Raw genomic sequence first — 24,605 nt, forward strand, 5'->3', positions numbered from 1 at the left:
CAGTTATTGAGAGCCTATTGAGTGCCAGGCATATAGTCTATTGGATACAAAATAGATCTGGAAAACTGACTTTAAGAAGAGTGTTGGTTTACCTGCAATGGTAGCATGACTTAACTCCATGTGGTACTTTTGGAATCAGCAGATTTAAGCATTGAAGATATAATTCCTATGGATGTTACCATTTGAACATTTGTAAGCCAAAGAAAATGAATGCTTTTTTGGTACAAACATACCTTACAATTCATTTGTGAAATTTTAGTCAAAGACCTTGAAGACTGACAATTGTCTGCCATTTTTCCTATTTGCAAGAAACTTGGTGTTCTCTTTCTCTTTCTAAACTTTAAGCAGTGATGTAAACATAGTCACTATGGCATCTACATGGTCTGGAGTATATTGCAGGCAACAGAATATTCTGTAAAGCACAAACAGAGAAGTGGCAATTGAAGAATGAAAAGGTTAGTCTGGATTCTTCTGATTGAAAGGAATTTCCAAATGTGCCCGTTTCTGCTTTGCAGTGTTGTCACTGGTAATATAGAGCAAGCTGCTATGGATAGAGAATGCCTTTTGTCATCTGTAACTGTCAATGGTTTATGCTAGAGCAGTACTGATGGCTTCTGAAGGGATAGCTTTCTTCAACTTATAAAAATGCCATTTGGAGAGTACCTATTGATAGAATGGAGAGGAGAATAAACTAGATAGATACTGGTTTTGTTCTGGGTTTCTATGCGCTGTATGTGCATTTTTATTTTTTAAGATTTTTATTTATTGATTTTAGAGAGAGGAGAGAGAGAAAGAGGGTGGGGCAAGAAGTGGAAAGCATTAACTCATAGTAGTTGCTTCTCATATGTGCCTTGACCGGGCAAGCCTAGAGTTTCCAGCCGGCAACCTCAGCATTCTAAGTTGATGCTTTATCCACTGTGTCACCACAGGTCAAGCTGTGCTGGACTTTTTTTTTTTTCTTTCTCTAATTGAGAGAGGCTGGGAGAGAGACAGGAACATTGAGCTGCTTCTGTGTGTGCCCTGTCTGGGGAATTGAACCAGCAAACTCCATGCTCCAGAACAATGTTCCAACTATCTGGCCAGTGCTTAATTTTTTATTGATTTTTAGAGAGACAGAGAGAGGAAAGAGAGAGGGGGAAGGGAAGCATTTGTTGTTCTACTCAGTTGTGCATTTTATTTTTTTGGTTGGTTCCTGTATATGCTGACTAGGGATCAAACCCACAACCTTGTTGTTTCAGGATGATGCTCTTAATCAACTGAACTAATCGGCCAGGGCCTGTGCTGTACATTTTAAAAACATGTCCATATAATTCTTCATCTAACATGTTAACTTTATTAGACCTGTTGTCATCCATAGGTCAGTAATGTGAAAGTTTTTATTTTCATATTGCTGATGACAAATATTTCTCTTGTAAACAATTCTACCTTATTATAATTTTTTTTAGACTTTAGCTACCTATGCTTGTATTTTTCTGATATAAAGTAGCTAATCTATTATTGACCAGTGTGAAATAAAACTATTCTAAACTATTACATATATTAGCATTACTTAGAACCAAGATTCTTAGATACTTTAGCTAAATAAAATATACGTTTCTTTCTTGCTCAAAAATAGAAGAGTGTTGGTTTCGTTTAACTTTTCTGTTATTACAAAATCAAAGGTTTCTTACAGTTCACACACCCAGAATAACAGAGAAAAGTGTACGTTTCTGATGATTACATATCACTATCAGAAAAAAATTATCTTAACAGTTGGCATCAGAATTTCTCTGAAGGAAAAGATTGTCTGGAGAGATAGTTTAATCTGGAGTTTAAACAAAAAGTGAGACACTGTTTAGGAGGAAGTAACAAAAGGTTTAGCAAGCTTGTTGTCAGCTAGGAGGAGAACACTGCTGGAATGAGGGAGCTAAGAAGGCAGGAACATGTGTACAGTGCCCAGAGCCGTTCAGAGCAGGGATGTGTAGTATTCAATTTTAAGTTTCTGTGTTGTGGTGGGGTAAACTTCCTTTACGTTCCTCTCACAAACCTTCAATAAACTACACACAAATGCTCTGTCTGTGTGCATTTATATTTGTATGTGTGTGTGTAGAGGGCGGGGAGTATGAAAGAGAGAGAGAGAGAAAGAAAGAATTATGAAAAAGGGCTGAATTTTATGTCTGTGCTGAAATTCAGGGTGGAAAAGGGATGGAACCATTAGGAGAATCAATCTCTAAACTGAATGAATTTGGCAAATCTGTGGTAGGGGTGACCTAAAGGATTTGGGATACCCCCTCCTTGAACCTTGAACTTACAGATACCTTTAGGGAAGCCATTGGACATTGGAGTTAGTCTTCTCTAGTGTCCTATTATTCTGTTTTGTTGCCTCCACAGCACTTGATATTGCCTGAACTAATCTTATCTGTCCCTTTCATATTTATTTTCTATCTCTCTATCTTCTCCATACTCCCCAGCCCCACCCCTTAAATATAAAGCTCTCTAATGTGGGCGTTTGCCTGTCTTGTTCGCTGCTGCTATCCAGTGCCTGGCACAGTGCCTAGTATAATAGTAGGCACTCAATGAGTATTTGTTGAACGAAGGGATCTTTGAACTACCTGGGTTACATACAGCTTTCACTGGTGTTGTTCTTTAAAAGTTTACTCTGCTTGTAGATAGTATCATACAGTTTTGCCTGGATTTAGACTTTATTTTTCTTCAAATGTGTTAGTTAGTGATTATTATTATTATTATTATTATTTTTACAGAGACAGAAAGAGAGTCAGAGAGAGGGATAGATAGGGACAGACAGACAGGAACAGAGAGAGATGAGAAGCATCAATCATCAGTTTTTTATTGCGACACCTTAGTTGTTCATTGATTGCTTTCTCATATGTGCCTTGACTAGGATGGCTTCAGCAGATCGAGAAACCCCTTGCTCGAGCCAGCGACCTTGGGTCCAAGCTGGTGAGCTTTGCCCAAACCAGATGAGCCCACGGTCAAGCTGGCGACCTTGGGGTCTTGAACCTGGGTCCTCCGCATCCCAGTCTGACGCCCTATCCACTGTGCCACTGCCTGGTCAGGCAGTGATTATTTCTTGTACATGTAGTTTTAAGTCATTTAAAGTAAAAAATGAGGCACTGATACTTTTATCTTTATTATTAGAAAATGCCCTTTCTACCTCTCTCTATCCTTTCACCACTCAGTATTTCTGTGTCAGCATCAGCCTGTGCATTTGTCCTTTCATTAAGATAGTGGGGGAGTTGGAAATGGTTAATTTATTTAAGTGGATCAGGGTCTCATCCTGAAGAGTTATGTGTCAGTTGGTGGGGTGGGTGTGGGTGTAGACTATGTCAAGAGAGTGCTGCCCACTTTACCTTTGCCTCTCCCTCTGGTTACATCCTTATTGAAAAGACTCTTGGCAGCTGGAGACACTCAGGGACCCTCCACAAGGCTCAGATCCACACAGCAGTGAGATAGCTCACCACTTTGCCATTTTGATCTGGACGTGAAGGCTCATATTTGAGGGTTCCCATGGCTGTTTCTTTCGTAGTGTTGACCATTCTCCTGTCAAAGATTCATATTCTTGTATGAAGCTTGATCTTCCAGTTTTATATAGTGGCATACAATTCACTGAACCTGTACTTCTACGGTCTCTCCTTGGCATTACTTGCTGTTTCAAATCTTCCTTTGAGAATAGGGTTGTCAGATAAAATACAGAACACCGAGTTAAACTTGAATTTCACATAAGCAGTGAATAATTTTTTAATATAAGTATGTCCCATGCAACATTTGGGACACGCCTGCACTAAATGACTTAATGTTTGTCTAAATTTCAAATGTATCTGAGAATCCTGTTTTTATTTGCTGAATTTGACAATGCAGAGAGAAAAGCCCCTTGGGGCTGAAACTTACAGTTTAGGACATCTGTAGGATACAAGCCCCGTCAGCCTGTCTCAAGCCGGAGAGGGAACACGAACCCACCGCAGTGTATCACTCTGGCAAGAACTGGACTTCTTTTTTAGCATTTTCTTTTCAAAACACGTGCCAAAGTAATTTCCTAGATTGGGGTAATGAATTCCAGATCTTTTAATACCATGTACTGTAATTAGCTGGATAATAATCTATAATTATTCAAGGAAAGTGAGCCCATGTATAAATTATTAGTTGTAAACTGCTCCTTCAGCGGAGGAGCTTTCGGCCTTTTCTCAGGAGTGGTGGCAGTTAGAACCCTCAGATGAGGGTGGCTTCTCTGCTGGGCTGTCAGCCTCCTGTCCTCACCGTCCTCCTGGACCCCTCTCACTGTCTTTGGCAAGGCCAGGCAGGTGGTGCTGGATCTGCCGTGTCAGTAGATGGCACAGAGTCCAGAACAGGCACACAGAGAGCCACGTGAGTTCTGTGAAGCAGAAGGGTAGGTGGGCACTTCTATAGGAGCTGGAGATGCTGGTTCCCACAGCCATCTAGCCTAGACATCGGGAACTGGTCAGGTAGAAAGTAGAGGATATTATGTGGGGAAGGTCCTTTGGCCCAGGTCACCTTCCAAAGATATCACCCATGGGATATGCTTTCTACAAACAGCACCTCCATCCAGGTACAGAAATTGTCAGAACTCTGGGGTTAATAAAAGTGTATCATTAGAGTCCACTAGTTTCCCCCGATTATCTTCTCATTCTGGTGTCCCTATCTGCTTCATCACTGTTCTAACTCTCTAAAGAATTTGGAATCTTAATCTGTTTTTTTTTTTGTTTTTGTTTTTTAGAATGAAGAAGTAAATCTCTAACAGTGAAATTTCAAACATTGTGGGGAATCTTAGGAAGATACCCTAACAACTAGGAATTTTCTGATGGTCCTTGTCGTATGAAAAACTGATATAAGGCAAGACATGTCTTAATCTTGGTGGGTGTTGAATATCTCAGAAGGAATATAAGGAGGGCCTAACTTAGTGACAAACTGTCCCAGCACTTATGCCCCCAAGTGCCATCATGGTGAATTATTAGTTCTCTGAATGAAGGGTCCTCTGACATCCAGGAGTCTGACTCTTTCTGATCTCGGCTACTGACATATTTTTGTATGTTCACTGTTGGTTATTTTATATATCATGCATAGCAGGGGGTATGAGAGGAAAAATAATCTCAATAAGGTTTATGTTTATTGAATACCAAGTATGTGCTAGTAACTTATTTTTTAAGTACCCACAACGTCCCTATAAAAGTATCATTGGACTCCTACATTTTAGCAGAACGAGGTTCATTGAGCTTAATGATTTGCCTAAATTTAGTGAGTGGTAGAGTCAGAATTTGAACCCTGGTTCATCTACCTCCACTTTGTCTGGGGACTCTCATCATTACAGTATTTTGTTAAGGGTGGCTGTAGGGTGGTATTGGCAAAGAACCTGCCTCTGTTTAAACTTTAGAGCTTGGAGGAAGCTTAGTGATCATCTAGCACAAATTCTTATATTTTGAAAGTTAAGAATCTGAGGCCAGGGCTCCTAAGTGACGTGTATGGTGTCCCTCAGGTGTGTAGGAATATGCTCACTGAGAACCCGCATTTCCTGTCAGTGTTATTTCCACTCACTCCATGGCTCTGTGCCCCATGTTTGAGTCACGAGATAGGTTTGGCTACTTGTGCATCCTTGTAGTAAGTGCTCCCACCAGAATGCCTGCTTTGGTGACCTCTGGAGGGGACAGGAATCAGGTCCGCTGTGTTTTCTCTTCACGGCCCCCAAGCACGACCCAGGAACAATGAGGAACTTCATATTACTGTTATTGATAATGATTATGATGATGATCTACTTTAGGAGCTGTTGATGAAAGACATATAAATGCATTCTCCAGACAATACATAGAGCAAGGAGAAACAACTCCTTGCTCTATAAATCATTCCTGATACCCGATAGGTCAGATAGTTGGGTAGAAATAAAAACTACATATCAAATATTTGTTAATGATTTTTTTCTTGGCTTGTAACCTGATTTCTTTTGACCCTGAGTTTTTCTTGATATGTATTGACTAGGGATATTTTCACAAATATCATTTTAACTAGACCACACAACTGTTAGGATGGACAGGAGGAGTCTTTTCTTTCTGTTTTTAAGGCTCTATCAAGTCCTGTTACCCAGTTCAGCCATTAAAAAGTCTAACAGAAATACTGAAATAGGAAGCATTCTCATTGATTCATATCAACACATAGTTACTGACTTCCTGCTACAGTTGTAAGTTGATTAGGAAGCAAGGGAAATACAAAATTCAGTCTTTCCCTGAAATGTATTTATAATATAATTGGCAAATTTGTCTGACAATCTACACAATAAAATGAGACCAAATATATGACAAATGAGTAGTGTGTGTATTAAGATCACAGGAGAAGGTCACTTTGAGCTTGTGTGGCGGCAGTTAAGGCTTCATGAACCAGGCAGAATATAAGCTCAATCCAGTGTTGGGATTCAAATAGTTTAACAACTGGTTCTCTGCCTTAATGACTGTGTTAAGTATTACAAAAGGATATACTGAAAGGTAGTTTATTATTTCATGCATTTAATACTTAAATAAGAATAATAAAAAAGGTACACAAATTAGATTATGTTATAAGAAAGAGATTTAAAATATTAATGAAAAAAATATTAAATAATACCTGGCAAAAAACAATAAAACTGTTATTTAAGGTATTCCAATGACAGCCTGTCCCCCCCTGGTTGTTTGGCACTTTTTCTCTTTATGTTTACTGTATGTTTGTTTACTGAGGTAGCAAACGCAAGGGAATTGAAATGTAGTATTTCATCAAAGGTATAATGAGTTTTATGAAATGAATAAATAAATATTATAAACATAACTCCATCAGATTATTTCACCTGTGGATGGAATGAACATTATTACAGACACTTAGAATACGCTGTTGCACAGATGAGCATTAAAAAAGAGTAAGGAATGTAAATGTGTGATTTCCACATTGAGCAGCTGCCCAGGCACCCACCTTAGAGAGAACCATGATTACAAGTGCCATTTTAACAACCAGTTCACCAAACTCAACAGAAATTTAGGTATCGGTTCTGCCCAACCGGTGGGAACCACCTGAATCCCTCAGCTGGGTGGATCTGAAGTTCTGTTTGAATATTAGGTGACTCTGGGAATGACTACTGTGTTTGTCACGCTCTGAACAAGTGTGGAATTCAAAATGGACAAGGTGGGTTAGAGAAAAGGTCAGAACTTGACAAACCAGAGTCCAGGAAGGTAGTGCCCATTCCTTTACAAAGGTAGACAAAAAGAGAGGGTGTGGTTATGTTTATTCCTTCCACAATTTTTTGTTATGCATCTACTAGGTGCAGGAGATACAGTTGTGAACAGGAGCAGATACTGTATCCTGCCAGAGGTATTGGAAGGAGCCCTACATTTTGGTGTTCTGTACATATCTAAGTCTCTTATTTAAGTTCTAGGTAATGAAGGGTTCAAGGATTGAACCTCCTAGAAACAGAAAAAAGTGGGAAGAGAGTGGTTGGTGCTTTTGGACAGAGAGAAGGCCCTGGATTAGAGTGGAGTAGCTGACAAGTCAGTAATATGGCCCTATATTATTATTATTGTTTTAAAAGCAAGCCTAACACTGGCCTTGCAGAAAACATGTCTCACTAAGTAAGCAAGTAATCTCATTATATGAAGGCAAATAATTTTTTTTTTCCAGAGATATTTTTTCTTCCATGGATTCAGACCACACATAGGAAAGAAAAACAAAACAAAAGCATCCACTCCTATCCTAGTCTTATTCCACTTGCCTTTGACTTCTGGCCCCTCCTCCTCCATTCTTCTCTAAGCAATAAATTAAAATACAGAGACCTGTAAAATGCCCTCTAATAAAAGGCCTGAACCTATTCAGATTCTCCACACTTTATTCTGCTATAACTTCAAGCTGTCATTTTCCTGAATTTGACCAGCACAACACCTTAAATATTAGTTCCTTCCTGACTTTCAGGCTGAGAGCTGTTCTGTTGTAACAGTGGCTGCCATATTTATGTTGAAGAGTTGAAGCTGGAGCTCATTGTCTATGCAGACAGGGGAATTCACAGAACAATTACTGTGGAAAGTGATTGTTCACAGCTTGGTGAAAAATAGCCTTGCTGACTTATATGCACTGCAAGATACCTTAGCTCTGAAGTACAGGCAATAGTAACCAAATCCTTTTTTTGTTTTTGACAGTAAAACCATTTCTGCTTTAATTTTTGTTTCAAAATATATGTCAGCTGGCTTTCTTTTTATTTAGAAAATTAAATTTAACGGGGTGACATTGATCAATAAGAGTACATAGATTTCAGGTAAACATCACATCATTTGAACAGTTGGTTATGTTGTATACTCATTACCAAAAGTCAAATCATCCTCTGTCACCTTATATTTTGTCCTTCTTTATACCCTTCCCCAACCCTCTCCCCCACATTTTCCTCCCCCAGATAACCATTGCTCTCAAGTCCTTTCTTGAGGACTGCTTACATGAAAGCCACGGCCATAGCTGCTGAGTTCAGAAAATGCCACTGAAGGCAGCTTTTAACCTTTGAGAAACTGTTACAAAAGCCTTGTCGATGTGCTATTTTACATTGTTTTTCTTCTTGCTGTACAGGTACACAGGCCCATCCTTCCTTTGCCTGTTCAGTTTACTATTTAGGAGAGATCCTGTCAGAGAGCCCAGTCCCCTCCTACTTTTATGGCTAATGCATTTTAGGTATGGAAACATGTCATTGAGCTAATTCATAATAGTGTTTGTAAGTTAGTCACTAGCTGGCTGAAAAAGAATCTTACCAGAGAAAGTTTCTTCTCCTTCCTTCCTTCTTCCTTCTTCCTTCCCTCCTCCTCCTCCTCCTCCTCCTCCTCCTCCTCCTCCTCCTCCTCCTCCTCCTCCTCCTCCTCCTTCTTCTCCTCCTCCTCCTTCTTTTCTTTCTCTTCCTCCTCTCCTCCTTCTTCTTCCTCTTCCTTTCCCTCTACCTCTTCATTTGATAAATACATCACTTCTCATTAATTTTACATAAATTTTAAAAATAATAAAGTATTTTGATCTTTGAAAAATCTCTGTTACATTTTATCAGAAAGTTGATACTCTTTAGATAGGGATTTAAGGGGCATCAGTTCGAATGCCAGCTTTGTCACTAATGATCTTTGTTACCTTGACCTCCTTAGTGATAAGTGGGGGTCAGTTTCCTCATTTTATGTAGCTGCTGGGTGGCCCTTGGCTGAGCCTCAACTAAGCATAGATTGGGCTGGTGGTCCTGGTAACCCAAGGCCACTTTTCACTCATTCTAGTCTCATGAAATGACATTTATGAGAACCTCTCCCACCTCTCAGTCATGAGAGAAAGGAAGGACAGTTCTGTGAATGTACAAGGTGGTACAAAAAGAGAATAAGACAGTAAAGGGGCAAATAATTTGGATTCATTTTGAGTCTCTATAGAAAGAAGAGTTAGAATCAGAAGCTGAACAGATTATTTTCAGGAGAGTCTTGGTGCGCTTTCAAGCACAGGAAAAGCCCCTTAAGGGCTCAGTTGGCACAATACAGCCCAGATTGGAAAGGGGCTCTGCCATTCCATTAATCACATGTAACAGTGGAGAATACTAACAAAAGCCTTTTTTTTTGGGGGGGGGGGCGGTGAGGTTGACTGCTCTTTAAGAGTGTTACCAGGAAGAGTGGTGCCAGGTAGGGATCTCTAGCTCTGTTTGGGCACTGAGTGTCCAAAAAGGCACTGTTTCTAAGGAGAAAGATTAGACCATATCAGCCCTGGCTAAACTCCTTCGCTGTAAGGTATCACTTCTACAGTCCTGAGCCTTGGCAAGCCATCAGAAAAATACATTTTTTTATAGTGGGAAATATGGTGAAAAAATTTGATCAGCTTCCTAAAAAGGAATGAGATCAGAAGACAAAAGGTTTTCTTGGAGAGTTCTAGTTCAGCTTTAACGAAAACCTTTGAACTTTGGTTGGCTGAAACATGCCTCTTGAGAGGCATGTTCTGGGAGGAAATGAAAAAGGATGTTGACATTTTACATGGATTTTCACTGAAGTGACTTTATCTGGTCTGGCAGTGCTGGCATTGCTGTGATGGAGAGCTTGGGTATATTTAACAGTTACTCAGAAATATGAAAAAATCTAGAACTGTGCAGGATAAGTTTCTTAAGCCTGGCCTACTGGTAATTAATGGATACTGTTTTTATATACATCATTGTTCTTGCAGAAAGCCATAGTCCATTAGTTTAAAAATTGTGTTCCACAGAACCTTAAAGTTTCTTTAGTGCCCACTTAGAGGACACCCCAGTGGAATGAGAGAGTAGGAAAAGTGATGGTAGAGGAGAGAGGCCAAGGGGACGGGATTGCTGCTCTCCTACCTACACTTCAACTAGAGCAGCTCTGCTTTGAGTATTGGACCACTGCTTATGGCTTTGTTTACATACAGCACTCCTTGGCTGAGCCATGACCATTGTGACAGAGGCTGTGGCTAGAAGGAAGTAGTTAGTTCACAAGTGCCTCAAAAACTCATTGCTAGGAAAACCTTAATGCAGGCTGTAAGGCCAGTGGCCCCTGCCATGGCCATGCGGATTCACGATGAATTCGGGCAGACAGTAAAGGAACAGTGGAGCTGGAAGATGGTGGGCCATTCCAGTTTATTGGAGGCTCACCAAGACAGGCAAGCCAAAAGAAGACAAAGGGAAAAGGAAAAACCTGCTTTCCGTAGTGGAGGGCAAGGGAACAGGAAATAAACCTCCAACCCAACCGCACCTTTCACTGGCAGGGCTTGATCTCTTTCCCCGAAGTATTTCCATCCTTACAATAGTGCTGTCACGTGCTCCTGTACTATTTGCACAAAGGGCTTGCAACGCATAAACCTACGAGACGGCCTATCACAGCCATTTTCCCTACACAGGCCTTAAGCTGCAGTGACATGAGTAGCCATCTAGTTCTCTGGTTTTCTCATGGGCTTCAAGAGAAGAGGAACTCCTAATCAATTGCGATAACCAGTGAGACCCTTGCCAGGGTTGAGGAGACAATACAATCAGTGACTTCACGTTTCAGACCATTGTCTACGTAAATTGCAAATGTCACCAAGACTGTAGAGAGAGCATCATCTAACTCTGAAGTGTTACTGTTTCCAAAATAAGGGCCTGTGACTTCTGAAGCAGAAAATTCACCATTATGTTATTGTTAGACAAAAGATAGACATTTTCTAGAAGAAGTTTAAGAAACCTATAATCAATGATTCAGAAGTAAATGTACTTAAGAGCATGGGAACTATATATCCTGATCTTCCTTCCTACCGTCCAATCCTGTAATTCCCCACATTTCCAATTCCTATGTAATAGAGCATGTTTTTCCATTGCCTCATACATTTGTGGGCTGATGGAGCTCTTGAAGAAGAGAGATTGAGATCAGCTCCATTCTCAGTTGCTCAGGCTATAAACCTTGAAATCTTCCTTGACTCTCACATCTTACATCCAGTCCATTGGTTAGTTTTATTGGCTCTATACTCTATACGGATTCAGAATTCCATCATGACTCACCTCTCCCCTGATACATTCTGGTCTCAATTTTTGTTTCCTCTGGATTCCTGCAATAGTTTCCTAATTCACATCCCACTTCTATCATCTATTCTTAGTGGAGAAACCAGAGTGATGCTATTAAAATGGGAGGAATCCCTGACCTGTGGTGGCGCAGTGGAGAAAGCATCAACCTGGAATCGCTGAGGTCGCCAGTTCAAAAAACCCTGGGCTAGTCTGGTCAAGGCACATGTGGGAGTTGATGCTTTCTGCTCCTACCTTCTTCTCTCTCTCCCCTCTCTAAAAGTGAATAAAGGCTTAAAAAAATGGGAGGAATGTGGGTCAGTGTACATCTCTGCTTAAAGTCCCATTTTAGCTATAGTAAAAGTCAATGTTTTCCTAATGGCCTATAGAGTCCTCGACTTGATCTGGATCTTTCATAATTTCTCTGAAATCATCTCCTATTCCCTCCATATACAATAGCCTCCTTACTGTATCTTGAACATTCAGGATTCATACCTGTTTTGGGTCTTTGCACCATCTGTTCCTCCTGCTTGAAATGTTCTTCCCACAGATGTCTACAGGGCTGATTTATTCATCTCCTTCAGGCTTTTGTTCAGATGATATTTTCTCAATGAAGTCTTCCCTGACTACTATATCTAAAATTGTTCCTATCCCTAATATACACACTTGCTACTCCTCTTTACTTGGTTCTACATTTTCTTTTTCTCAGATATGTTTTAGTGACCTGTATGGTTCACTTACTTGTTATGTTTATTTTGTATCTTTCTCTGAAAGAATGTAAGCTCATGACAGGAAGTCAGTTTGGCTCATTACTATATCCAAAGTGCCTACACTCGTGCCTGGCTCAATTAGGTGCTTAATAACAAATTTTTAAATGAATTAATGAGTAGGGAAGTTAGCCAAGATTCCTTTAGTCTCCGTTCTACTTTAACACAGTGTGATTCTGTGATAAGAGTAAGAAGCGGGGGATTCCAAGATGGCAATGAAGTAGGCTGTTGTTCCAACTACCAATTGGATTACAAATTAATTTAAGAAAAATCCTTGAAAAACCAACTTTGGACTAAACATAGAAGAGTGTATAACCAAGCATCACAGAAGAAGCCACCTCAAGACTTGTAGGAAGGGTGGAGATGCAGAAAGTGCTGCCCTGCTTCCAGGAATGAGTGGCGGCTGAGGGTCCACAGGGACTTTACTGCAGGGAGGGTCATCCTGAGAGGTGTGGGTGCTCAGCCCCAGGCCTGGCGCCCCAGCTTAGAGCCCCAGAGCCTAGAAGAGGTGCCCACACACCATTTGGCAGTAAAAAGAGCCAGGGTTTCTGTCTGCAAAAAAGAGACAGAGCTCTCAGAGAGATGCAGGCTCTGTCTTAAGGGACCAGTACAGAAAATCTCATTCACAGCCACTTACCTGGGGCTCTGGTGGAGGGAGAGCTGAGAGGACTAGAGTTATGTGAGGAGAGTGTGAAGTGTGAGGCCCAGGGAGAAATACTATGGGGGACAGCCACTAGAACTCCTGTGCTGAGTCATTCTCCAATATTGCAGTTGCCATCTCTCTTGGGTGGAGCAGTCCCTTCTGAGTGGCATCAGCCTGGGGAAAAGCAACTGCTCTGCTCTTGGGAGTCTCTCCTGGCCCAATCATAAAAACAGGGTCGTTCTAAGGAGCCAGGAAGTAGGGGGCATGTCAGTGACTCAGTTTTCTGGTGTTGAGGCCGGAGCTTTCCCCCACATGCTCCTGAGTCTAAGACTGGTAATTCTGCCTCATGGGAGACTCAGTAGAAACTGTCCAGACTGTGGGAAGACTACACCTGTGGGTCTCAAAGACTACACTGTGGGCAGCCACACTCACTAGACTCCTGGGGCCACATCCTACTGAGGTCTGTGAAAAAAGTCTGGATAGACTGACACCTGGGGACAAGGGACAGAGCCATACCCACCATCCTTCATAGTCCATGAATTGCCCCAGGCTTTAGACTCTATCAAAGGATTTTTTAGTGGCCAAGCCAAACAAGCAGCCAGAAGACAGAAGCTATAGGAGATGGAACTCAGGGAATATTGGTCTTTTAAGTGGACCTTCCCCCAGGCTCAGTGTGGGTAAAAGCCAGCAAGGTGTGTATCTTGGTATTTCCATGAGCACCTGAGCCCATCAGAGTCAGCCACAACCTCTGGATTGCTTGTAGCTCTAAGAAGGTTGCTGAGGGCCAGTCTTGGGCAGTGTTTCCCACTGGTTTGTGCCACATTTCTGCTAGGAAGACCCAGGGCTGGCATCCAGTGGCCAGCTTCAGAGAGCATTGGTTCAGGATCTAACAAACCTTGCTAGAGTGCTATCCTAAGGAAGGGCTCTTCACACGTGGCCCAGCTGAGGCGATTTCTGCTATCTGTGATCAGCACTGGCACAGTGGCTCATGTGCATTGGATAGGGTGGAGCTTCACAGTAAGCCTGCCTGGGTGCTGAATACCCTGCCATGCTGGGCTAGATTCCACAGGGGGAAAGGAGAGAGGTTTAGAGCATGGACATTTAAAGTGTGGGGCCCTATGAGTCTACTGATGGATCTGGTCAAGGGGCTTAGCCACTTTCTTGTGAGCATAATCAGCCCCAGGAGAGGACTCCCTCAGTTTTCCTCTCTGAGACCAAGGTCTCACCAGCTGTAAGAACTTCTGCAGAGGGGACTGTCAGCCCCAATTGATCTGAACCTACTGCTTGCCTTGTTGGGGAGAAATAAAATTTGGGTATCCAGCAGTGGCTGAGGAATTAGGCTCTGGAGTAGGGGCCACATTCCCTGTACTGAGGTCCTGACCAAGAGAACCCTGAAGTAGGGGTCCCACTAATGTTTTATTCCCAACCTCAGCTGCCCTAACCCAACAAGTTTTCAACCTGTAGAGGGGTTGGTTGGGTGAGGCTAGTCTGAGCTTATACTACAGTCTTTGTACAGAAGACTATGTGGAAAGACCAGGCAGCTTTAAGAAGAGATGAAACAGCTTGAAAGTGGTGAAAAATCTTACAGAGCTTGGGGCTTATAGAGCTGTTGTTATCTCTAAGCAGGAAGAAGCTGACCCTTATACATAGGCTGGCCCTCCCAGACTACCCAGGTACAAAAAACAAACACAAATAGGAAACAGAGAAGTAGCTGCAGACAGGTAGTCCACAGTGGGTTGCAAACAATGGCTGACACCGACTCAAGAAGATCTAGAACCAACACAATTGGTAGTAGATGGCAGACAGCAACAACCCTAGACTCAGCTAACTCTAGAAGCAGCACACCCAAAAAAGGAGTCTAGCAGGCACCAGACACTGTGGAGAATAAATATGCCCAACAGGACAGACATTGCACGGTGTGTATTAATCATGATCTAGGTTAACCCTTAGAACCAGCTAGCCTTAAGGAATAGCCATACCCACAAAAGGACCAACTGCAGTCAATACTCACATACAGAGAAGACAAGATGGTGCTGGAGTAGGCAAACGTACCAACAACCACCTCCCAGAACCAAAGGGGATTACAAACTAATTTTAAGAACTATCATCTGGAAAAACCAACTTTGGACTAAACTAAGAGGACTCTTCAACCAAGGAACACTGAAGAAACCACACCGAGACTCATAGGAAAAGCGGAAACGTGGAGAGGGCTGCCCAGCTCCCCAGAGCGAATGGCAGCCAGGAGAGACTTGTGTGGCAGGAAGTGAGTTTAGCAGAGAGGGAAGGGTCCTGAATCCCAGGAACAAAGCCCCAGCCTGCAACCCCAGAGCCTAGAAGAGGTGTATGGACAGTATTTAGCTGGAAACAAGTCAGGATACTGTTTGTGAGAAAGAGACTGATTTCTCAGACCCAGGATTCTTCTTAAAGGGACTATGCAGAACACCTCTCTCACAACCACTCACCCGGGGCTCCGGGGGACAAGGAGAGAGTAGGCACAGGAAGAATCATTTTGGGAGACAGCCACCCTAACCCCTGGGCTGAGTCCCTCCCCAAATCTGAAGTGAATATTTCCCCTGGAAATAGAAATACCGGCAAAGGGTAACAGGACACCAGCCAAACAAGCTCTCCCGTGGCACTCAGAGAAAAGTCTATTAGAAGGTGGGAGCTTTCGGGTCTACAGTAGAGAGTCTTAGGGTCAGAACTGCAGCCTCTGCGCCCCACACGGCTGAGGGTCGCCAGAAGGTGGGTGGCAGCAGGATGCGGAGGCACAGTTCTGTCAGCAGGGGCGGAAGCCAGCTGGCTGCCACTGGGTTTAGGTGTGAGTTCAGTCTTGCCTGGCTGGGGAGGAGGGGGCGTGCAAAAGCGGTCAAGCCCAACTGCCTGCAGCCTGCAATCCAGCCTGTGGGAGAAGGACGGGAATCCCAGAAGGTGTGGAGACCAGCCCTTGAGCAAGGGCACAGGAGCATAGCCTTGCTCCGCCCGCAGAACTGAGGCTTGTGGCCTGACTTGGGAGCCGGCTCCTCTCGGGGGGTGGAGGGTAGAGCCAAAACCCAGAATAGGCAGAGTCCCACTACTGAGAGTGGGCACACAGTCCCGCCTGGCCTGTGGAGCCAAGGCTAGCAGCCATTCCACGAGCGGACTCCTCCTGCAAGGGTGGGGTGAAAGCCTGGAAACAGACAGAGACCCGCAGCTGATCAAAGGTGCTCGGCACTGCCCTCAGGGCCGAGCATAATGCCACCCATGGGGGCGGGGCAAAGGCCAAGTCCACCAAGGCTTGTACACCTGAACACGTGATCACAGCCACTCCCCGTGAAGGAGAGGTGGGAACCACAGCACTGGCAATGCCCAAACCCAAAAGCCCTAGGCAGTAGCAGAAGAAGGGGTGGTGGGCCTGCAGACAGACCATACCTAGGGAACAGAGGTCATACCCAGTGGACTCCAGAGGCCAAAACCTTCCTTTACACAGAGAAAATGCGAAGACAGAGAAATGCAACACAAATGAACCAAGAGAAATCCCCAGAAAAGGACCTGAATGAATCAGATATAACCAAATTACTAGATGCAGAGCTTAAAATAACGATTGTTAGGATGCTCAGAGATATTAGAACAACAATAAATGGTCATTACAAACACCTAAATAAAGAGATAGCAAATATAAAAAAGGACATTGAAATAATAAAAAAGAATCAGTCAGAAATGACAAATACAATATCTGAAATAAAGAACACAATGGAAGGAATTAAAAGCAGGATGGATGAAGCAGAGAATCAAATCAGCAAGTTAGAGGACACGATAAATAAAGGCATGGAAGCAGAGCAGAAAAAAGAAAAGAGACTCAAAAAGTCTGAGGAAACTCTAAGAGAGCTCTGTGACAACATGAAGAGAAATAACATCCACAACATAGGGGATCCTGAAGAAGAAGAGAAAGAACAAGGGATAGAGACTTTGTTCAAGAATATCATAGCTGAAAACTTTTCTCAATTAAGGCAGAAAAACATCTCACATATTCAAGAAGCACAGAGAACTCCATTAAAGAGAAACCCAAAGAAACCAAAACCAAGACACATCATAATTAAAATACCAAAGCTAAGTGATAAGGAGAAAATATTAAAAGCTGCTAGAGAAAAAAAGACTATCACCTACAAAGGAGCCCCCATAAGGATGACTTCTGACTTCTCAACAGAAACACTTGAGGCCAGAAGGGAATGGCAAGAAATATTCAAAATAATGCAGAACAAGAGCCTACAACCAAGACAACTTTATCCAGCAAGGCTATCATTTAAAATTGAAGGAGAAATAAAAAGCTTTCCAGACAAAAAAAAAAAAAAAAAAACTCAAGGAATTCACTACAACCAAACCAAGGCTGCAAGAAATGCTAAGGGGCCTGTTGTAAATAGATCAAAGGAGAAAAAGAATATAGCAAAAGAGGAATACAGTTTTAAAGAATAAAATAGCAATAAACAATTACATATCAATAATAACCTTAAATGTAAATGGATTAAATGATCTGATCAAAAGACATAGGGTAGCTGTGTGGATAAGAAAACAGGACCCATACATATGCTGTCTACAAGAGACACACCTTAAATCAAAAGATGCACATAGACTGAAGATAAAAGGATGGAAAAAAAATATTTCACGCAAATGGAAATGAAAAAAAAGCTGGGGTAGCAATACTTATATCAGACAAAATGGACTTTAAAACAAAGACTATAGTTTGAGATAAAGAAGGTCACTACATAACAATAAAGGGAGCAATCCAACAGGAAGATATAACCATTATAAATATCACGCACCTAATATAGGAGCAGCTAAATATATAAAGCAGACTTTGATGGATTTAAAGGGCAAGATCAACAGCAACACTATAATAGTAGGGGATTTCAATACCCCACTAACATCACTAGATAGATCCTCAAAAAAGAAGATTAACAAAGAAACAGCAGACTTAAAGGACATACTAGATCAACTCGATTTAATAGATATCTTCAGAACCTTTCACCCTAAAACAACAGAATATACATTCTTTTCAAGTGCTCATGGTACATTCCCTAGAATAGACCACATGTTAAGGCACAAAAGCAGTCTCAACAAATTTAAGAAGATTGAAATCATATCTAGCACTTTCTCTGATCACAATGGCATTAAACTAAAAATCAACCACAACAGAAAAACTAAAAAATACTCAAACACTTGGAAACTAAATAGCATATTATTAAATAATGAATGGGTAAACAATGAGATCAAAAAGGAAATTTAAAAATTTCTAGAAACAAACGATAATGAGCATACATCAACTCAAAATTTATGGGACACAGCAAAAGCAGTCCTGAGAGGGAAGTTCATAGCATTACAGGCATACCTCAAGAAGCTAGAAAAAGCTCAAATAAAAAACTTAATCCTACATCTAAAAGAACTAGAAAAAGAAGAGCAAGTAAAGCCCAGAGCTAGTAGAAGGAAGGAAATAATAAAGATCAGAGCAGAAATAAATGACATAGAGGCTAAAGAAACAATAGAGAGGGTCAATGAAACTAGACGCTGTTTTTTTAAAAAGGTAAACAAGATCGATGAACCTTTAACCAGACTCACCAAGAAAAAAAGAGAGAGGACTCAAATAAATAAAATTAGAAACAAGAGTGGAGAAATAACCACTGATACAACAGAAATACAAAATATTGTAAGAAATACTATGAAGAACTGTATGCCAAAAAACTAGACAACCTAGATGAAATGGACAAATTCCTTGAAACATATAATCTTCCAAAAATTAATCTGGAAGAATTAGAAAACCTAAACAGATCAATTACAGCAAATGAGATTGAAACAGTCATCAAAAAACTCCCAAATTGCCCTGGCCATTTGGCTCAGTGGTAGAGCGTCGGCCTGGTGTGCAGAAGTCCTGGGTTCGATTCCCGGCCAGGGCACACAGGAGAAGCGCCCATCTGCTTCTCCACCCCTCCCCCTCTCCTTCCTCTCTGTCTCTCTCTTCCCCTCCCGCAGCCAAGGCTCCATTGGAGCAAAGATGGCCCGGGTGCTGGGGATGGCTTCTTGGCCTCTGCCCCAGGCGCTAGAGTGGATCTGGTCACGGCAGAGCGATGCCCCAGAGAGGCAGAGCATCGCCCCCTGGTGGGCAGAGCGTCGCCCCTGGTGGGCGTGCCAGGTGGATCCCGGTTGCGCATGCGGGAATCTGTCTGACTGTCTCTCCCTGTTTCCAGCTTCAGAAAAATACAAAAAACAAAACAAAACAAAACAAAAATCCCAAAAAAGAATAGTCCTGGGCCTGATGGCTTCACAAGTGAATTCTACCAAATATTCAAAGAAGAACTAATTTCTATCCTTCTCAAGCTATTTCAAAAAATTCAAGAGGAAGGAAGACTTCCAAGCTCCTTTTATGAGGCGAACATAATTCTGATTCCAAAACCAGGCAAAGACAACACAAAGAAAGAAAACTATAGGCCAATATCCCTGGTGAACTTAGATGCTAAAATTCTCAACAAAATATTAGCAAACCGGATCCAGCAATATATGAAAAAATTCATACACCACGATCAAGTGGGATTTATTCTTGGGAGGCAAGGCTGGTACAATATTTGCAAATTAATCAATGTGATTCATCACATAAACAAAAGAAAGGAGAAAAACCACATGATAATTTCAATAGATGCAGAAAAAGCATTTGATGAAATCCAGCACCCATTCATGATCAAAACTCTCAGCAAAGTGGAAATACAGGGAACATACCTCAACATGATAAAGACCATCTATGACAAACCTACAGCCAACATCATTCTCAATGGGAAAAAATTAAAAGCAATCTCCTTAGGATCAGGAACAAGGCAGGGGTGCCCCCTTTCACCACTCTTATTTAATGTAGTTAAATAAGAAGTCCTAGCCACAGCAATCAGACAAGAAAAAGAAATAAAAGGCATCCAAATTGGAAAAAAAGAAGTAAAACTATCATTATTTGCAGATGATATGGTATTGTATATAGAAAACCCTAAAGTCACAGTAAAAAACTACTAGACCTGATAAATGAATTCAGCAAGGTGGCAGGATATAAAATTAATACTCAGAAATCAGAGGCATTTTTATACACTAACAATGAACTGTCAGAAAGAGAAATTAAGGGAGCAATTCCCTTTACCATTGCAACCAAAAAAATAAAGTACCTAGGAATAAATTTAACCAGGGAGATTAAAGACTTGTACTCAGAAAATTATAAAACATTGATAAAAGAAATCAGGGAAGATACAAACAAGTGGAGGCATATACCATGCTCATGGTTTGGAAGAATAAACATCATTAAAATGTCTATATTACCTAAAGCGATTTATAATTCAATGCAATACCAATTAAAATACCAATGACATACTTCAAAGATATAGAACACATATTCCGAAAATATATATGGAACCAAAAGAGAACACAAATAGCCTTTGCAATCTTGAAAAGGAACAATAAAATGGAAGGTATCACACTTCTGGATATCAAGTTATATTATAAGGCCATTGTACTCAAAACAGCCTGGTACTGGCATAAGAACAGGCATATAGACCAATGAAACAGAACTGAGAACCCAGAAATGAACCCACTCTTTTATGGAAAACTCATATTTGACAAAGGAGGTAAGAGCATACATTGGAGTAAAGACAGCCTCTTCAAAAAATGGTGTTGGGAAAATTGGACAGCTACCTGCAAAAAAGTGAAACTAGACCACCAACTTACACCATTCACAAAAATAAACTCAAAATGGATAAAAGACTTAAATGTAAGCCGTAAAACCATAAGCATCTTAGAAGAAAACATAGGCAGTAAGCTCTCCGACATCTCTCTCAGCGATATATTTGCTGATTTATCTCCACAGGCAAGAGAAATAAAAGACAGGATAAACAAATGGGACTGTAGACTGAATCAAACTAAAAAGCTTTTGCTCAGCCAAAGACAATAAGAACAGAATAAAAAGACAAACTACACAATGGGAGAATATATTTGACAGTATGTCTGATAAGGGGTTAATAACCAAAGTTTACAAAGAACTTGTAAATCTCAACACCAGAAAGACAAACATTCCAATCAAAAAATGGGCAAAAGAAATGAATAGACACTTCTCCAAAGAAGATATACAGATGGCCAATAGGCATATGAAAAAATGCTCAACATCACTAATCATTAGAGAAATGCAAATGAAAACCACTATGAGATATCACCTCACAACAGTCAGAATGACGCTCATCAACAAAACAACACAGAATAAGTGCTGGCGAGGATGTGGAGAAAAGGGAACCCTCCTGCACTGCTGGTGGGAATGCAGACTGGTGCAGCCACTGTAGAGAATAGTATGGAGATTCCTCAAGAAATTAAAAATTGAACTGCCTTTTGACCCAGCTATCCCAATTTTAGGAATGTACCCTGAGAACACCATAGCACTGTTAGAAAAGAAAAAATGCACCCCCATGTTTATGGCAGCATTGTTCACAATAGCAAAGATCTGGAAACAGCCCAAGTGTCCATCAGAGGACGAGTGGATTAAAAAGTCTTGGTACATATATACTATGGAATACTACTCAGCCATAAGAAATGATGACATCGGTTCTTTACAACAACATGGATGGACCTTGATAACATTATACTGAGTGAAATAAGTAAATCAGAAAAAACTAAGAAATATATGATTCCATACATAGGTGGGACATAAAAATTAGACTCAGAGACATGGACAACAGTATTGGGGTTACAGGGTGGGGTGCAGGAGAGGGAGGGGGTTGGTGGAGGGGAGGGGCACAAAGAAAACCAGTTAGAAGGTAACGGAAGACAATTTTATCAATGTCCCTCCATTAAAATAATAATAATAATAAAAAAAGAATGTGTCTCACAGCTAATACAGGCAGTTACAAGAATAGTATAAGGATGCTAATTCTGCTTCTCAGGCCACATCCTGCAAAAGCGGCCCCAAGAAAATAGGTGATTTGGCTCCTCTGATTTTGCCAATTGGATTTAAAAAAATAGATCAGGTACGCCCTGAAATGGAACTAACAATACATGGGCATAAATTTAAAGGTCTTTTAGATACTGGAGCTCATGTATCTGTTATTTCTAAGCTACATTAGCCTCCTTCCTTGCCCACTCATGCAGCAGCCACAGAATTACAAGGTATAGGGCAGAGTAAATCACCTCAACAAAGTTCTAGTTTTCTCATTGGGAAGATTAAGAAGGTCATTCTGGATTTTTTAAGCCTTATGTGCTCCCTGGATGGCCAGTTAATTTGTGGGGTAGAGATGTTTTGAAAAATATGGGATTGTTGGTGGTTACAGGGGGTGGGGGGAGGGAAGGAGGAAGAGGGGGAGGGGGAGGGGTACAGAGAGAACTGGATGGAGGGTGGCGGAGGACGATCTCTCTTCGGGTGATGGGTATGCAACAGAACTAAATGACAAGATAACCTGGAAATGTTTTTTTTGAATGTATGTACCCTGATTTATTGATGTCACCCCATTAAAATAAAAATTTATTTATAAAAAAGAAAAGAAAAGAAAAGAAAAATACGGGAGCATTGCTTGTCAGTCATAATGGTTTAGTCAGTACTCAGATGCTTGATTGGGGATTTCAAAGACTTGTATGTCAACATAGAGCTCCATGTTTTATAGGACATACTCAAGCTCACTCCATGCTCCCTGGAGCTTTAGCACAAGGGAATGCCCTTGTTGATCAAGCTACCCAAAAGAAAATTATTTGGAGCAACCATGACAGATTGAGCAATTCAGTCTCATACTATTCATCACCAGAACGCTGCAGCCCTGTGTAAACATTTCCAACTTTCTCGGGAAGCAGAATGGCAGATTGGGAAACCCTGTCCAAGGGGTCCTATACTACAATCTGTCCCTTCATTGGGAGTTAACCCTCAAGGACCCCTACCAGGACAACTTTGGCAAATGGAAGTTACTCATATACCTTCATTTGGCAAACAGCTCTATGTCCAAGTTACAGTGGATACCTATTCTGGATTTATAGTAACCTTTGTCAGAACAGGAGAGGCTGCTAAGCATGTTATAGATCATTGTCTGTATGTGTTTTTCTATTATTGGATTTCCTAAACTGGTTAAACTGACAATGCTCCTGCATATGTAGCAAAAGCATTTACTATATTTTGTCAAACCTTTCAAATTATGGGTATTTATTACGATTGTTATAGTCAAGGTATTATTAAAGTGTACCCAGAAAATATTTTAAGGTCAATTTAAAAAAACTTAAAAAGGGGGAGTCATATCCTGGAACTCCTATGGGTCTACCACATCATGCTTTTTACTTAAAAAATTTTACATTTCTTTTGAATGCTGATGAACAGGAGACACCAAATCCTTTTCTCCTGCAAACTTCTACCTTCTTTTATTTGATCCAGCTAATAACACTGTTTTGTCTTTTTCCAAATAGCTCCAGATATACGGAAAAGTTTTATATAGGCGTATGGGGATCCTCAAACCCTAGCGAGATCTTCTGAGCATGGCTTTTAAGATACCAAGAGGCAGAAAAAACCCAATAGAGATCAGGGGAACTAACATCTTTTAGAATACACCCTTAAAGGCTCCAATGCCCCAAAGGGGTCTCATAGGATGCCATCTGGGTCCTGCTTCAATGGTGGAAAGGAAGGTCATTAAGCTAAAGCCTGCCAGACTTACATGCCTTTGCTGTGAGGAAAAAGGAACACTGGAAGGTAGGCTTTCCATTCGCTCCTCTAAGGGAGGGTTTAGTCTCTTCCAGCCCTGCTCCAGCCACCTATGTCCTAACCTTGCCCAGAAAACTGGGGTTTGCCACTGAAGGCTGAAGGTGCCCAGGGCTGTCGGCTCCATCTACGACACTGTGGACGAGCTTAGGGTATTTATTCCAAGAAGCAGGTAAACTGATCTCATTTGCACAAGGGCCACTTAACTATGTTTTTCCTGAATAGTCAGGTTTTTTATTCTTCCCTCGAAGATCTCTGTTGTGGGTGTTGATATTTCTATTTTCTGCTGCTTTGTTTAATATATAGTGTTTCCTTTATTCCTCCTACCTCAATGCCCCACTCATATTTCAGGCTGGGACCTACTCCTACTTTAGAGCTCTCTTTCCCCCTTTTGCCAACTTCTAGTATGAATCTACCTTTGCCACCCAGCTTAGTGTATCCCAAGGTTCTCTTTACCATGTCATAGTCGCAGAGCTCCAGGGAAAAGCAACCTGGTCTCATCTCTCCAGGCAGAGGAGAACAGAAGCTCCATATCCACACATGCTGCAGATGACTTTTCCAGTCTACCTGAATCATACCAGCTAGAAGCAGCGGTCATTGGGACTTGGACATGAGCTGCAAAGTATAGAATTGTGACAACAATTCCAGTGCCATGTGGACTTTTCCTGGATGTGGACTTTTCCTGGACTCCTGCTCCTTGTGACAGCTCCTAACAGACTGAACTAGCGTTGTGTTTCATTTGCAGAGATTTGGCATGGTGATGGGGCCAACTTGGACTTGGTGAACATGCTAAGGACACTGCTCTTTTATGGATTCTTGCTGTATTGGCCAAGAGTTTGCTTAAAGGCTTTAATCAGTGTAAAAAAAAATAGAACACTGGATGGAGAGGACGTGGCACATGTTCACCGTAGTGTACTGTTCAGCCATAAGAAATGATGACATCGAATCATTTACAACAAAATGGTGGGATCTTGATAACATTGTATG

The sequence above is a fragment of the Saccopteryx leptura genome, chromosome 1 (assembly GCF_036850995.1).
Source record: "Saccopteryx leptura isolate mSacLep1 chromosome 1, mSacLep1_pri_phased_curated, whole genome shotgun sequence".
NCBI classification, from domain to species: domain Eukaryota; kingdom Metazoa; phylum Chordata; class Mammalia; order Chiroptera; family Emballonuridae; genus Saccopteryx; species Saccopteryx leptura.